Source organism: Hyperolius riggenbachi, chromosome 1 (assembly GCF_040937935.1).
Source record: "Hyperolius riggenbachi isolate aHypRig1 chromosome 1, aHypRig1.pri, whole genome shotgun sequence".
NCBI classification, from domain to species: domain Eukaryota; kingdom Metazoa; phylum Chordata; class Amphibia; order Anura; family Hyperoliidae; genus Hyperolius; species Hyperolius riggenbachi.
This window is the reverse complement of record NC_090646.1, coordinates 360737452-360752089: the sequence shown is the minus strand read 5'-3', so window position 1 is coordinate 360752089 and position 14638 is coordinate 360737452. Positions and strand designations below refer to the sequence as shown.

The window sequence follows — 14638 nt, the reverse complement described above, 5'->3', positions numbered from 1 at the left end:
CTCCTCCGCACATCCTGTATATCTTCTTCTGTATACTGAGCTGTATGGGCTGATAAGCATTTTCTACTTATTTTTTTTATTGCTGCTGTTTTTTCTAAGAAGATTGTTGGATTAAAGTTTATGAAGTTTTTACTGCTACAAGTGAGTTGCTCCTGGTTACTTTATCTTATTGTGGTAAAACAATTTAATGGTTTCAAAGAGGTTAGTTTTAGGCATAGACGATAGGAGGTTAGTGTTAGGCGTAGGTAGGGAGTATGTTAGTGTTCGGAATAGATGGTGGGAGGTTAGTATTTGGGGTATATAGGGGTAGGTTACTGTTAGGCATAGATGGTTGAAAGAAAGTGTTAGGCATAGGTAGGGGGTACGTTAGTCTTAGGCATAGACGGTGGGAGGTTAGTGTTAACAATAACAATAATATTTCTATAGCGCTTTTCTCCCTGGGGACTCAAAGCGCTGTGACCCTGCATTATGCAGTCTCAAAGGCTAGGGAAAAGAGGTGAGTTTTTTGCCTTTTTTTTTAAAGCTGTCCAGAGAAGCAGCCTCTCGTACTGATTGTGGAAGTGAGTTCTATAGAGTAGGGGCTGCATAGGAAAAGGCCCGGGCACCAAATGTTAAGTGTATCCTGGGAATAACCAGCTTCATCTTGTTGGCAGAGCGGAGGGTGCGTGGAGGGGCATAAAGTTCCGCTATGTATTTGGGTCCCATGTGGTTTAGAGTCTTAAATGGTAGCAGGCAGATCTTAAAATGGATTCTCCATTTTACTGGCAACCAGTGAAGAGTTTGCAGTACTGGGGTGATGTGTGAGCTGCGGGGGGCATTGGCTAGGAGTCTGACTTTAGCATTCTGTACTAATTGTAAGGGGTGCAGAACCTTATCTGTAGATCCGATGAACAGGGCGTTGCAGTAGTCTAGGAGGGAGGATACAAATGCATGAACCAGGGTAGGTAGGTCTTCAGCTGGGATAAGGTGTTTGATTTTCGCTAGATTTCTTAGATGGAAGAAGGAAGACTTGACGACAGCTGATACCTGCTGTCTGAGTATTAGATTTCCATCCAGGATCACCCCAAGGTTTTGCACAGAGTCTTTATACTGTACGGTATCTCCCCCAATTGTTAGTTTGAGGTGGTGAGCGTTTTGAACTTTATCCATCATGTGTGAACCACCTGCCACCAACACCTGTTTTGTCAGAGTTCAGCCACAGCCAGTTGGTGTTCATCCAATTTTGTAAATCCACAAGACATGCATTTATGGATGCTGATGGGTCTTGGGTGCCAGGCTTGAAGGACAGATACAGTTGTGTTTCATCTGCATAACAATGGTATCCTAGGTGTTAAGTGTAGGTAGGGGGTAGGTTAATGTTAGGGGTAGGTAGGGGGGTAGCTGTGATGGCTCTGGTACAAGTTGACTGTGACGGTCAGTTTAGTAAAGAAAAGCATTTTCCAGTTAATGTTCTATTAATAAAACATATGCAAGTGACTTTACTATATACATTATTCTCTGTACATGCTCTAGTGTTATATAAATACAAAATAATACTAATCATCAGGAGTGCCGAAAGGGGCTTAATAAAGCAAATCTGAAGTGAAAAAAAAAAAAAAAAAAAAAAAGAGAGAGAAAAGTCTGATACTTACCTATGGAGGGGGAAGGCTCTGGACACTATTGAGCCTTCCCAGTCCCCTCTCGGCGCCTCATTCCATTCCATTACCCAATAAAGGTACGCTGTCTCCGTGAGCCCTTGGAAGGCTTCAGGAACCCGAGTGCTCAAAAAGATGGGCTGCTCCGTACTGCACTTGCGCAAGTGAGTGAGTACTCATGCAGTAGGGAGCTGACCATCTTAGGGATCACTCTGAAACACTCAGAATGAGGGCACAGAGAGGGGAGAGGGAAGACTCAATAGGATCCAGAGCTTGCCCTCTACATAGGTAAGGTTTTTAAATGTTCTTCAGTTTTACATCAACAGTACAAATTTTAGAGAAGAATTGTATTTTGGATCAGAGAATTCAGATTGCATGAAAACAGAGAAGCTGATCCTGAACGATTGCATTACTGATCGTTTCCTCAATCAAATGATCATTTTGCTCAGCTGATTTTTTTCCTAGCTACTATGATAAGTGGTGGAGATATCACTGCAAATTGTGTGGATCGATTAAAAATGATTTTTTTTCAGTCTGAATGATGATTTTGAAAATTATTGTTTGCTAAAACGTGTACTGCTAATGGGCACCTTTTATTTGTAATCGATTTTCATTAGATATAATTTTTTTTTAATAAAATCTAAGATATTGAAATATTTAATTCTGTATGAGAGAATTTATCCAGGGTCGTAAGTTAAAAATTCTATTTTTTACATGGTTATGCCTTTTGTATTTTAGTTTTGGCTTTTATTTTTAATTATGTACTATGGGATCCCAGTGTTTATATAATAAAACATTTTATGATTTACATTCATCACAGTCGGCTACAGATACATTTGCAGTACCACAAATTGGTACTTTGTGCTTCATGCTTTTATGTTTTCCTGCATGTTTATACCCAGGTACTACAATATGCAAAGTCTAATGTGCTGTACTTGATGGAAACATAATAATCCTTTTTATTTTTCATTTTAGGGTCATGGCCATCCATTCAAGGATAATGCACAGAGCAGATAACATCTATGGAAGGATGTCCCTGCTGGCATTACACAGCATCTATTAAAGATAACTATAACTGTAAACAAGGCACACTGTGTCTCTTGAGACCTTGTACTCTGTAGTAATGGTCTGAGGCTAATAGTCACGTTAATACTGATAGCAAAAAAAGCAAGTGCTTATGGAGAATTTAACTCAGCGCAAAATTCATCATTTCATTTGTATCATGTTAAGTCCAAACTTTAGAACTAGTTAGACAAGGCTCTTCAAAAATTAGATCTGGCTCCTAACTTTTGATGTTTTATTTCACTGTCTTCAATGGACTTGAGTACTGCAAATTTCCTGCCTGCTCCTGAGCCACATAGGAGCAGGCAGGAATTAAAAAAAAAAAAAACAACTAAAATCTCATGTCTGGTTTTACATGGTGGTCATGCAACAAATGCTCTCTTCTGCAGCTATACTAAAGGGGCCCATACACTCAGCCGATTTTCTGGCCATCGTATCGATCAAAATCGATCGATCGATTGCAAATCGGTTGGCCAATCGACCGATCGACGGCCGATTTCGATGGATTTCCATCGAACTGGCAGGGTGGAAAATCTAGGTCGATCTGATGAGATTGCTTATCATTTTGCATTGGCCCTAATGGAAATCTGATGGCAAAAAAATGCCATCAGATCGAATTTCAATAGATTTCAAACTGAAATCTATTGGAATTCTATCCTAGTGAAAAATGTTCTAAAGACACATCAGATAGATAAAAAATTCATCTGATGATCTATCTGTTGCTAATCTGACGAGTGTATGGGCACCTTTAGACTGCCAGGCATTGTATAACACAGTCCAGAGCCCTGGCAGTTTAACCCCTCCCACTTCCCTGGAACGGTCAGGCAATTTATGACACAGTCCAGAGCCCTGACAGTTTAAACCCTACCCCACCCCCTGGACTGCCAGGCAATCTGTGACACAGTCCAGAGCCCTGACAGTTTAAACCCTACCCCACCCCCTGGACTGCCAGGCAATCTGTGACACAGTCCAGAGCCCTGACAGTTTAAACCCTATCCCACCCCCTGGACTGCCAGGCAATCTGTGACAGTCCAGAGCCCTGACAGTTTAAACCGTATCCCACCCCCTGGACTGCCAGGAAATCTGTGACACAGTCCAGGGCCCTGACAGTTTAAACCCTACCCCACCCCCTGGACTGCCAGGCAATCTGTGACACAGTCCCTGATCCCTGACAGTTTAAACCCTACCCCACCCCCTGGACTGCCAGGCAATCTGTGACACAGTCCAGAGCCCTGACAGTTTAAACCCTATCCCACCCCCTGGACTGCCAGGCAATCTGTGACACAGTCCAGAGCCCTGACAGTTTAAACCCTACCCTATCCCCTGGACTGCCAGGCAATCTGTGACACAGTCCAGAGCCCTGACAGTTTAAACCCTACCCTACCCCCTGGACTGCCAGGCAATCTGTGACACAGTCACGAGCCCTGGCAGTTTAACCCCTGCCCCCCCTCCCCTGAACTGCCAGGTAATCTATGACACTATCCAGACCCCTGCCAGTTTAACCGCCTCCCCCATTCCCATTTACCACTGCAGGGAGAATAGAGGAGCTGAGTCATTATCCTGGGACGCTTTGTCCACCTTGATACATGGGCAGAGCTAGCTGGAGGAAAATGCTGTCACATGATTGCTGCTTTAAAACTATAAATAAGGCATTTTCTTCAATAGTTCCAGAGAGGTAGCCCAAGGCAGTGTGGGGGCATGCAATGTAGACAGTGAGTTCCAGAATCTCTGGAAATGGTCATTAACACTCCATAATAACAAACAAAAAAAAAAAGTTCAATCCAATTAGCCGGTTGCTGTTAACTAACCAACTGACTCAGCGCTGCTTGGTTCACTTCTATTTTTGAGCAGCTGCTGCTCACTAAGGGCCCGTTTCCACTAGTGCGACGCGATTTCGCCGGCATTCCGACGCTTGTAAAAACGCATGCGGGTGCGTTTCCGCATGCGTTTTACCCGCGATTTCGTGTGCGATTTCGCATGGCAGGGTGCCATGCGAAATTAACCATGACACTGCCAGGGCAAAATAACATTGAGAAGGGTGCGAAATCGCGGGTAAAAACGCATGTAACAAACGCATGCGTTTTTACTATTAAATACATTAGCGGCGATTCGCACGGATTCCCGACGCAGGCGAATTCTGCGGGTCCCGCCGTGCAGATTTGGCCCGCCGCCAAATCGCTCCCGCACGCCGCACAGGTGGAAACAGCCCCATCCACTAACATTAACTATGCGAATCCGCATGCAGTGCCCGCATGCGGATTCGCCCTAGTGGAAACGAGCCCTAAAGCTGCATCCATCTTAGGTTACCTAAAACCACATAACTAAAGAACCCTATCCACCATACTGTTTTTCAAACGTTAGTTGTACGATTTGTTGAAACATACAAACAGAAATCAATCAATTAGGATCACAGAAAACTGATTTCAACTAAACTATAAAGGCCAGGGTCACACGTAGCAGAATCGCATGAGTTGAATATGTTCTACGGGGAAAACTCGTTCTCAGGCGATTAGTGGGTGATTCCAGGTAATCCGAAGCGAAGCACTAGCACAATACAAACATAATGGCAGTGATCTCACTGCCACGATTGCCACCGATCGCGGGTGATTTACGATTATCAGCAATCACTAAACCCATTGCTTGCAGCATTTTGCCGCAATTCAGGAGTAATCGTGATACAGGGCTTAAAAAAAAAAAAAAAAAAAAAAAAAAAAAAAAAAAAAAAAAAAAAATAAAAAATCGCTGATAGCAATCGCTCGGGAATCGTGAGAATGTACAGTGATTTTACCACGCTAATCACGGTACAAACCACCCACGCAAAACGTAAGCGCTAGCTAGTGTGAATGGGCCCTAAGTGTGACCCTGGATTAAAAGTGATCAGGAAGGGCAGTAGGTTTTATCAAGCATGCAGAGGGAGAAGGGTACAGCTGGGCCATAAAGCTCACTACAAAGTTAGTGATGGAGGCAGCTCAATCAATTCATGGCCATACGTATGTTAAAATGTAAATGGAAAATGAGTGGTGGAAGGCGATAAACCAATTGCTCCTCTCTGATCTGATGGAGAATCTTTTTTTTTATTGCGACTGTCACATATTGTCCAAAGCAGAAAACATGCTTTTGTGGCAAGGCTCTATTCTGAATTCTTATGGCAGCTGAAAAATCACATAAGGGCCTATTTATAAAAGTTGAAATCTGCAAATTGCCAGAAAAGTGTTATTTATGCAGAAATAATGGCATCTTACTGGAGATCTACAGTTTGTCATATTAATCAACATAAATAATAACCACTTTTATAAGTATTGACCTGTTTCCCATGATCGCCACTTTTGCCAATAATTATCAGCAGTAAAGAGACGAGTGCCATAATTATAAATCAGCAATCAGCAGGACTATATCACTCTTATAAGTGTCCAAGTTTTCCACAAGCCCATAAATGAACAATCAGTGTGCCTGCTACTTTACTGATCACCAAAGAGCGTTACCCACTTTATAGTGATCCCGAGGTGAGAGTAATATGGAGACTGCCATCATGTTTCTTTTTTTAACAATGCAAATTGCCTGGCTGTCCCGCTGATCCTCTGCCTCAAATACTTTTAGCCGTAGACCCTGAACAAGCATGCAGATAAGGTGCTCTGACTAATTAACCCATGCTTGTTTCTGGTTTGTCACTCAGACACAGCTGATGCCAGAAGATTTAGGCCTCTTTACCACCGACAGTGGATCGCAGTGAAATGCCTCTCAAACTCTTAGGCCCAGTGCACACTGGGCGGATCCGCCGGCCGCATCTGCTTGAAAATCCGCGTGGCTAATGTATCTCTATGGGCTGGTGCACACCGGCGGTTTGAGGTTTTTAGCAAGCCACAAACGTGCCTCTTGCTGCACGTTTGCGGTTTGCTTAAAACCTCAAACCGCCGGTGTGCACCAGCCCATAGAGATACATTAGCCACGCGGATGCTGATGCGGCCGGCGGATCACATACAAAATCCGCTCGGTGTGCACCCGGCAAATATCGGCTCTCTGCTCCCAAAACCACTAGCGTTTTGACGATCTGCTAGCGGTTTTGGTGTGCACTGGGCCTCACAACTGCTTGCTGAGCACACAGTTCAACTGTCCACTGAAAAGGGGCCTAACAGGACTGCCAGGCAACTGGTATTGTTTAAAAGGATATAGATATGGCAGCCTCCACATCACTCTCACCTCAGGTTTACTTAAATGGAACCCAAGATGAATTCTGTCCTAGGATTTATACTTACCTGGGGGGGAACAGTAAATTCGGGCGCCTGAGGCTAGTGGACAAATCGGGCGCCGCCATTCACTCCTATAATAAATATCGTTTAATGGGCGCCCGATAGGAAAAAAGGGCGCCGGAGAAAAATAACGTTTTAAAAGCGGCGCCCGGAGACTTAATGTTTTATTACTGTTTCTCATGATTACACATTATTTAATGATTTATACATTTTTAAATTTTATTTTTAAACGAAAAACAGTACAATATTTTTTTAAAAACATTATTTTTAAACGAAAAACAGTACATTTTTTTTTAAACATTATTTTTAAACGAAAAAACTAACAGGGGGGTCTTAGGTTTAGGCACCAACAGGGGGGTCTTAGGTTTAGGCACCAACAGGGGGGTCTTAGGTTTAGGCACCAACAGGGGGTCTTAGGTTTAGGCACCAACAGGGGGGTCTTAGGTTTAGGCACCAACAGGGGGTCTTAGGTTTAGGCACCAACAGGGGGGTCTTAGGTTTAGGCACCAACAGGGGGGTCTTAGGTTTAGGCACCAACAGGGGGGTCTTAGGTTTAGGCACCAACAGGGGGGGTCTTAGGTTTAGGCATCAACAGGGGGGTCTAGGGGTTAGGGGTAGGTACAGGGAGGGTTACTTAGTAATTTTTTTTTTTTAAACGTTATTATACGTTTCACTATTTAAACGAAAGATTAACGTTTTTACAATTGCCGATTTAATGCACATTATTTAATGATTTATAACTTTATAAAACATTAATTTTAAACGAAATACAGTACAATACATTTTTAAACGTTATCCATGCTTATCGTTCAAAACCCGGCGCCCTTTTTTCCCAGCGCCCCTTTTTAACGTACGCTACCTGGGGTGCAGAACACTGCCGGTCACACGCACAGGCGCGATGAAGAGCGACTGAGCCAATGTACCAGGCCATCAAGCGGGGGACCGGAGTAGCCCAGGAAGACTGTAAGGGCCCGTTTACACTATCGCGAATCTGCATGCGTTTCCTGCATGCAGATTCGCACAGCCAATACAAGTGGATGGGCCTGTTTCCACTTTTCAGTTTTTCTGAGCGTTTTTCTGTGCAGGATTTTTCTGCACGGCAGAGCCCTCAGAATTCGCCTGCGTGTGGAATGCATGCGAATCGCCGCTAATGTATTTAATAGCGAAATCGCCTGCTGCTTTGGTATGCGAATTTTCATGCAAATTTGCTGGCAAATTCGCATGGAAATCAATGGAAATACACACCAGCACTGCCATGGTTAAATTCGCATACAGCGTCATTCATGCGAATTTTCATGCAAATTTTTACCGCGGCGATTCGTACCGCACAAGTGGAAACGGGCCCTAAGGGACCGAACAGCCTGAAGGGGGCTGGAGGAAGCTCCAGGTAAGTATAAATCCTGGGACAGTATTTGTCTCAAGTAAACTTAATAAGATACACAAGGTGACATGTGACATGATGAGATAGACATGTGTATATACAGTACCAAGCACACAAATAACTATGCTGTGTTCCTTTTTTTTTTCTCTCTCTCATTTGAAAGAGTTAAACATCAGGTATACAAGTGACAGTTTCTGTCCTGGTAAGAACTGGGTCGGACTATAGCGTAACCCTCGCTGATAAGGAATTAAAACCATAAAACATTTTCCTAGGAGGAAATGGCTTCTGAGAGCAGGGAAGAGAAAAAAGGGTCAACAGTTCATACATTTCAGCTCTGGCATACTTCAATGAATGTGTCATTGAGCAGAGACAATGAAACAGTAAAAGTGGGGATATCTAAAAACGTTAACTTTAGGAAAAGGAGGATCGATACAATTGTTTCTCATCAGTTTATTTTCACCTTTCACTCTCACACAGAACACTCCCTTGGTGCCCAACCCTAGGATCCCCCTTTTGGTGCCTACCCCTAAGACACCCCCCCCCCCCCAATGGTGCCTAACCCTAAGACGTTGCATGTTTCAAAACCGAAACATATTTCAGAAACTTTAATGTTCTAATGTTGAAAACGATACTTATCAGACGCCCATATTTCTGCTTTGCCCAAATCGTCCACTAGCCGCAAAATTTCCTGCTTCCCTTGTGCTGCTCTACTGAAAAGATGAGATAATCCGCCCTATACCAGGAGTACTCAGTAAGGCAAGCTTCCATTGAGTGGTACACACCAAAATAAAGCAGAGAAAAGCCTCATTCACGCTGGGAATCGTAAAACGCTAGCAAAATTGCTAGTGCTTTGCTAAGTGGTTTTCCAGCAAGTTTTCACTGTATGGGAAAGCATTAAAATTCAATTGCTCCAAAATCACTAATCAATGTTGCATGCGCTGCTTTATGTTGGCCACTAACGGTCCAATTTCTAGCGAAAAATCGTTTGAGCGATCAGAAATTCTGATCGGATTGGTTGTAAATAATCTCCATTGGTGGACACAACCGATTATGAACGAGTGAAAAAAATGTCGCCCGAATGAATTTTCGTCGAACGAAAATGTGGATTTTTTTGGTGGTCGTGATAGATAGGAAGCAAAGATTGGTTGGTTGATGGTGTAGTGAACGATTTTTCGTCTGATAAGAATTTCTGATCGCTCGAACGATTTTTCGCTAGAAAGTGGCCAGCTTGAGTGATTTCAGCAAATCGCTGGCAAATGCTACAGTGTGAACACTGCCATACACTTTACATTACAATAGCGCTTTTCAAAACACTGGCGATCACCAGCGATTGAAAGCACTGCTGCAATCGCTAGTAAACCGCTCCAGTGTGAACGGCCCTTTAAACACTGGACTAATAGGAGAGGAGGAGGTAATTTTCACTGGACAGGTCAGGGTCTGTAAACAGAATCTTACATCAACATACTGTTAAAATAATATAAAGGCATAGCAATATCAAACAACAACATGGAAAAAGGGAATAAAGGTTTTATTGTATCTACAATAAAACAAACTATATGGGATGGAATAACAAGAAACAATTATATACAGGTGGACAGACAAATGCAATATTGTATTTGTATATCTACATAGTCAGATCCCTTTGTCACCAGTCTGTACACTTACAAGCTACAACATGGGATGATGCTGTAGAACCCCTCTGCTTCCCCAGTCCTCAGCATCACAATGTCACACAGGCAGCTTTTAGCTGATACAGCCGTTTGTGAAAATCTCTCCATGCAGAGAATATACAACTGGTTACCAGCAACAGCAAAGCACCTAAAGCAGAACAGCTGGAGCTGCAAATGGAGAGAAGCTATGAATTAATCAGGGGAACAAAGACGCACAAAGTTACCAGAGAGATGCGCTGCTGGGTACCTGGAGTCGCTCGCTCAATACACGCTGCACACACCGCTCTGAAGCCGGCAGGATAAAGCTGCTGCTGCTGCTACTACCCAGCTGTTGTTGCTAGTCCTGAGGCTGCCTGTAGACTTCTTGCGGTAGCAACCATAGAGTACAGGAGAAGAATTCACCAGAGGAGCCCCTCCTGTTGTTCCCGGAGAATACAGCACTGAAACACCATAGAGACTTGAGGGAACGAAGGAAAGAGTCGTAAAGATGAAAGCAGGGAGCTGAATGGTGTTCACGTAACTCCATCATGTGGTAGCCAGACAGAAATCTACAGCTTGCTTGCAGCCGAATGTTGTGTTCAAGTAGTTGATAAAAAAAATAGGTGCAAGCTGCCTATCATTCTACCATTCAGTAGAAAACAAGAAATTAATTTATCACGTACACATTGCTATACCATTTGGAAGACAAAAACACTTTTTTCTATTTATTTACAGCCAAATTTGATTTTTGACACATGTAGTGTGAATTGCAGAAGTGGTATAAACTCTTATTATTTTCATTACTTTATCATAGCAGTATTATTTGCTTGTTTTGTACTCGTAATATGGAGGTATTTTAAGGTGTGCAAGTTGTTTCTGTTTAAATATAAACTATTTCCATGTGCTTTAGCTGGTGGAGATGCTGTGGTATGCTTCTGTCTTTGGAATCCCACTGGAGTTTTGAGCACAACATGCATGTTGTTGTTTTTTTTAAGCGCTGGAGATTTTTAGAAATCACCCCAAAAGCGTTTGTGCAATGATTCCCTATGAGAGTGTTCACATGTAAATGTTTTGATTTCATTGAAATCCCAAATGCCCTACTTGTACCATTTTCTGAGCGCTTTGGCTCAATGGAAGGTATGGGGAAATCGCAAAGCGCTTGAAAAAGCGCTTTCCTGAGCGCTTCTATGAATAAATACATTGTATTTATTCATTTCTGGGTACAAGAGCTCACGTCCTGACTGACATCAGGAAGTAAAAAATAATCATCGCTGAGCAAAAGCGCTTACAAAAGCTCTTTTCTAAGCGCAAAATGCAGCAAAAAGCGCTTTAATAAAAGCTCAATAAATTGCTCAGCGCTTGCGATAGCGCTGGCGATTTATAATGTGAACAAGGCCTCTCAGACAGATGGCTGAACTGCATGTTTGCTGAGCAGTTCAGTATCCCTTCTGCCACCCGCCAGTGCAATTCAGGTGCAATTTAAATGCAGCGATTGTAACATCACGCGTGTCAAGCAGTGGTGTTACTGGGTGGCGGAGGAATGCGACATGATGACTCTGAGCATGGCGGTCTCACTCAGTGGGGATACCTGTAGAGCGCAGGTACCAGGCGCTAACAATTGCCTGGTCAGTGCAGGAGAGAAGCTGACAGGCAGTGAATTCATCGCTTGTCAGCTGCCCGTGTGAAAGGGCCCTTAGGCCTGTAACCCACTAGCAGCATTTTTCTAAGCTTTTTGTAAGTGCTCAGACACACTATAAGCCCTTTTTAGACCACTTTTTTGGCCTCCAGAGCTTTCTGAGAGCTTTTTAAAAAACGCTCCCATTGACTTACTTTAAAATCGTGCGATTTTGTCACAATTTTACTGCAATTTTAATGTGATTCAATGGGAGCATTTTTAAAAAAGCTCTCAGAAAGCTCTGGAGGCCCATTCACAGTAGGGCAATTAATTGATGAACCTGCTAATCGCCAAAGCGCTAGTGCAATTGTAACCCTATGGCAGTAATCTCACTGCCGCGATTGCCACCGATCGTGGGCGTTTTGCGATTATCGGCAATCACAAAACGTGTTACCTGCAGCATTTTCTTGCGATTATGGAGCGATCACGATACAGTGCTTATAAAAGCGCTGATCAGGATCGCTCTGAATCACGAGTGTACAGTGATTTTACCACGCTAATCGTGGTAAAATCACCTGTGCAAAACATTAGCGCTATGCGCTACCGTTTTGTGACTCACAAGTGTGAATGGGCCCTTATAGTGTTTCTGAGCACTAAGCGCTTGTGATTTTAAAAGATTTTGCTAATGTAATGCTATGTGTGTGATCCCACTTAAAAGTGATTTTTTTTTTAATCCTTCATATAATTACATTAGCAAGAGCTTTTCAAATCACTAGCGCTTAGGAAAGCGCTGCTAGTGGGTCTTAGTCCTAACGGTCATATGCAACTAGCAAAGCTTGAGGACAGCTCCTTGGGATGTACAAGACTATTTAGGCCCTATCCACAATTGTGACTGCAAAACTCTGATATTTGCGTTTGTTCTGCGACTGCAGTTTGCATTCAAGTTCTACATGCAATGTATTTGCGATTTACGCAAATGGCAAATGCTGTAGTGAGAATAGTACCATAGGGGGACATTAAAAATAACTCTTTGCTGAACGCTGGGAATCAAAAAAGTGCTAAAATGCTGCAGGCAGGTGCCCCAGTGTGAATTGGCCCTAAGGGCCCATTCACACCTGAGTGGAAATCGCGCAATCCCCGTTATGGCAAACCGCTAGCAGTTTTGTAAAAAAGGCTACGCATTGTAGCAAATGGCAGTGTTCTCACTGCCGCGTTTGCAGTTAGCATTAAGCGCAAACGCGTTGCATGCAGCGGTTTTCCGGCGATTAGCGTTTTGCGTTTAGCGATTGTGATTAGCTAATCGCGATCGCTCCAAAACCGCTGCAGTGTCCAGTGATTTTTCAGCGTTAATTGCGGGAAAATCACTACTGCAAATTGCGATTATAGGTGTGAACTAAAGGGAACCTGAAGTGATAGGAATTTGGAAGCTGCCACCTTCATTCTCTAATAAGCCATGCCAGTTGCCTGATTTCTGTGCTGTGCTAATGCTCTCCCTCTAATACTTTAAATGAGTACCTACAGTGGATTATAGCTTACTAATTTACTCCTCACTTAAAGAGAACCTGTACTGAGTAAAAATATTTAAAAAAAACACATGAGGTAACTTCAAATGAACATTACATAGTTACCTTGCCATCAGTTCCTCTCAGAAGCTCACCATTTTCTTCTGACAATAATCCCTTCCAGTTCTGACAATATTTTGTCAGATCTGAAATATATCAGTTGCTGTCAGTAAAATATCAGTTGCTGTCAGTTATAGCTGAGAGGAAAACGGATGTACCTGGTAATGTCCATATTTCCCTATGGCTCAAGTGGGCGATGTTACAGTTTAACTGTGTGCTGACCAGAAAGCTGTTATGGGTAATGGCCATTTTCAAAATGTAGGACGGAAAATTCCCTTGATCACAGTGAACAAACAGGACGCGGGACAGGAGAAAGACACTGAGGAGTAGACTACATGGAAGGTAAGTATGACTTGTGTATGCTTATTTTGACTTTTAATTTTCAGTTCAGGTTTTCTTTAAAGGAGTTATCAGGCTAAACGCTCACCTGGGGCTTTCTCCAGCCCCTTGCTGCCGACTGTCCCACGCCGACTGCTCCGCTCCCCGACGCTGTCCCGGTCTCCGTTTTCAGGCCGACCGCGGGGTCGGCCTTACTGCGTCTGCGCAAAGTGCCGCTGTCAATCATGGCCACGTGGGCCGCAGCAAACTGCGCAGGCGCTGAACTACTGTGCCTGCGCAGTTCGCCGCGGCCCACGTGGCCATGATTAACAGCGGCGCTTTGCGCAGTCGCAGTAAGGCCCACCCCGCGGTCGTCCTGAAGACCGAGAACGGAGACTGGGACATCGGCGGAGAGCGGCTGACAGTCGGCAGCAAGGGGCTGGAGAAAGCCCCAGGTGAGTAAAGCTCATTTTGAGCGATTAGCCTGATAACTCCTTTAGGCTTCTTGCACACCAAGACGTTGTGTTAGGTGGCACGTTAAGGTCGCATAACGTGCACCTAACACAACGTATGGTGCTGCAAAAGCCGACGGTAGAGTGAGCCGCGTTAGGCTGCTCGATGCCCATAATATCTCCCAGAGTGGCGCTGATTGGCCAGCGGGACCACGTGATGCGGAGCGAGACACTCCGCATCACGTGGTCCCGCCGGCCAATCAGCGCCCGCCAGTGCAGTGAATATTAAGTAGCCATGTGCGCGGCTACTGTAGCTGGCTCTCCCCGCCTCCTCCGCCCCCCACTGCGCATGTGCAAACAGTCTAACGCGGCTATAGCCGCTCCAACGCCGTAGCATGCTGCACTTTGCACAGAACGTGCAGCGTTACATGTAACGCAACGTGGGCTGTGTGAACAGCCCACTTGTGTTACATTGCTGTGCGTTGGGGGAGCGTTACAGGCGCACTAACGTGCGCCTGTAACGTCTTGGTGTGCAAGCAGCCTTAAGGTAGAAATTGAATTGGTGAATAACTCACCCATTCTCAGGAAAACTGACATCATTCTTACCTCGTCTGTTCCCATAGGTTTCCATTGCATCTGATTTGTCTTTGCAGCCTGG

General features: G+C 44.0%; 1 protein-coding gene across 1 annotated transcript in view; it reads right to left on the bottom strand.

The window, feature by feature from the left end:
* LOC137561738 (F-box only protein 10-like) overlaps positions 1–10198 on the bottom strand; it is a 51578-nt gene extending 41380 nt beyond the window's left edge. Inside the window, exon 1 of the mRNA XM_068273086.1 lies at positions 9990–10198. The gene's annotated coding sequence lies outside the window, so the exon portion shown is untranslated. The remainder of the gene's footprint in view (positions 1–9989) is intronic.
* Positions 10199–14638: the final 4440 nt, after the last annotated feature.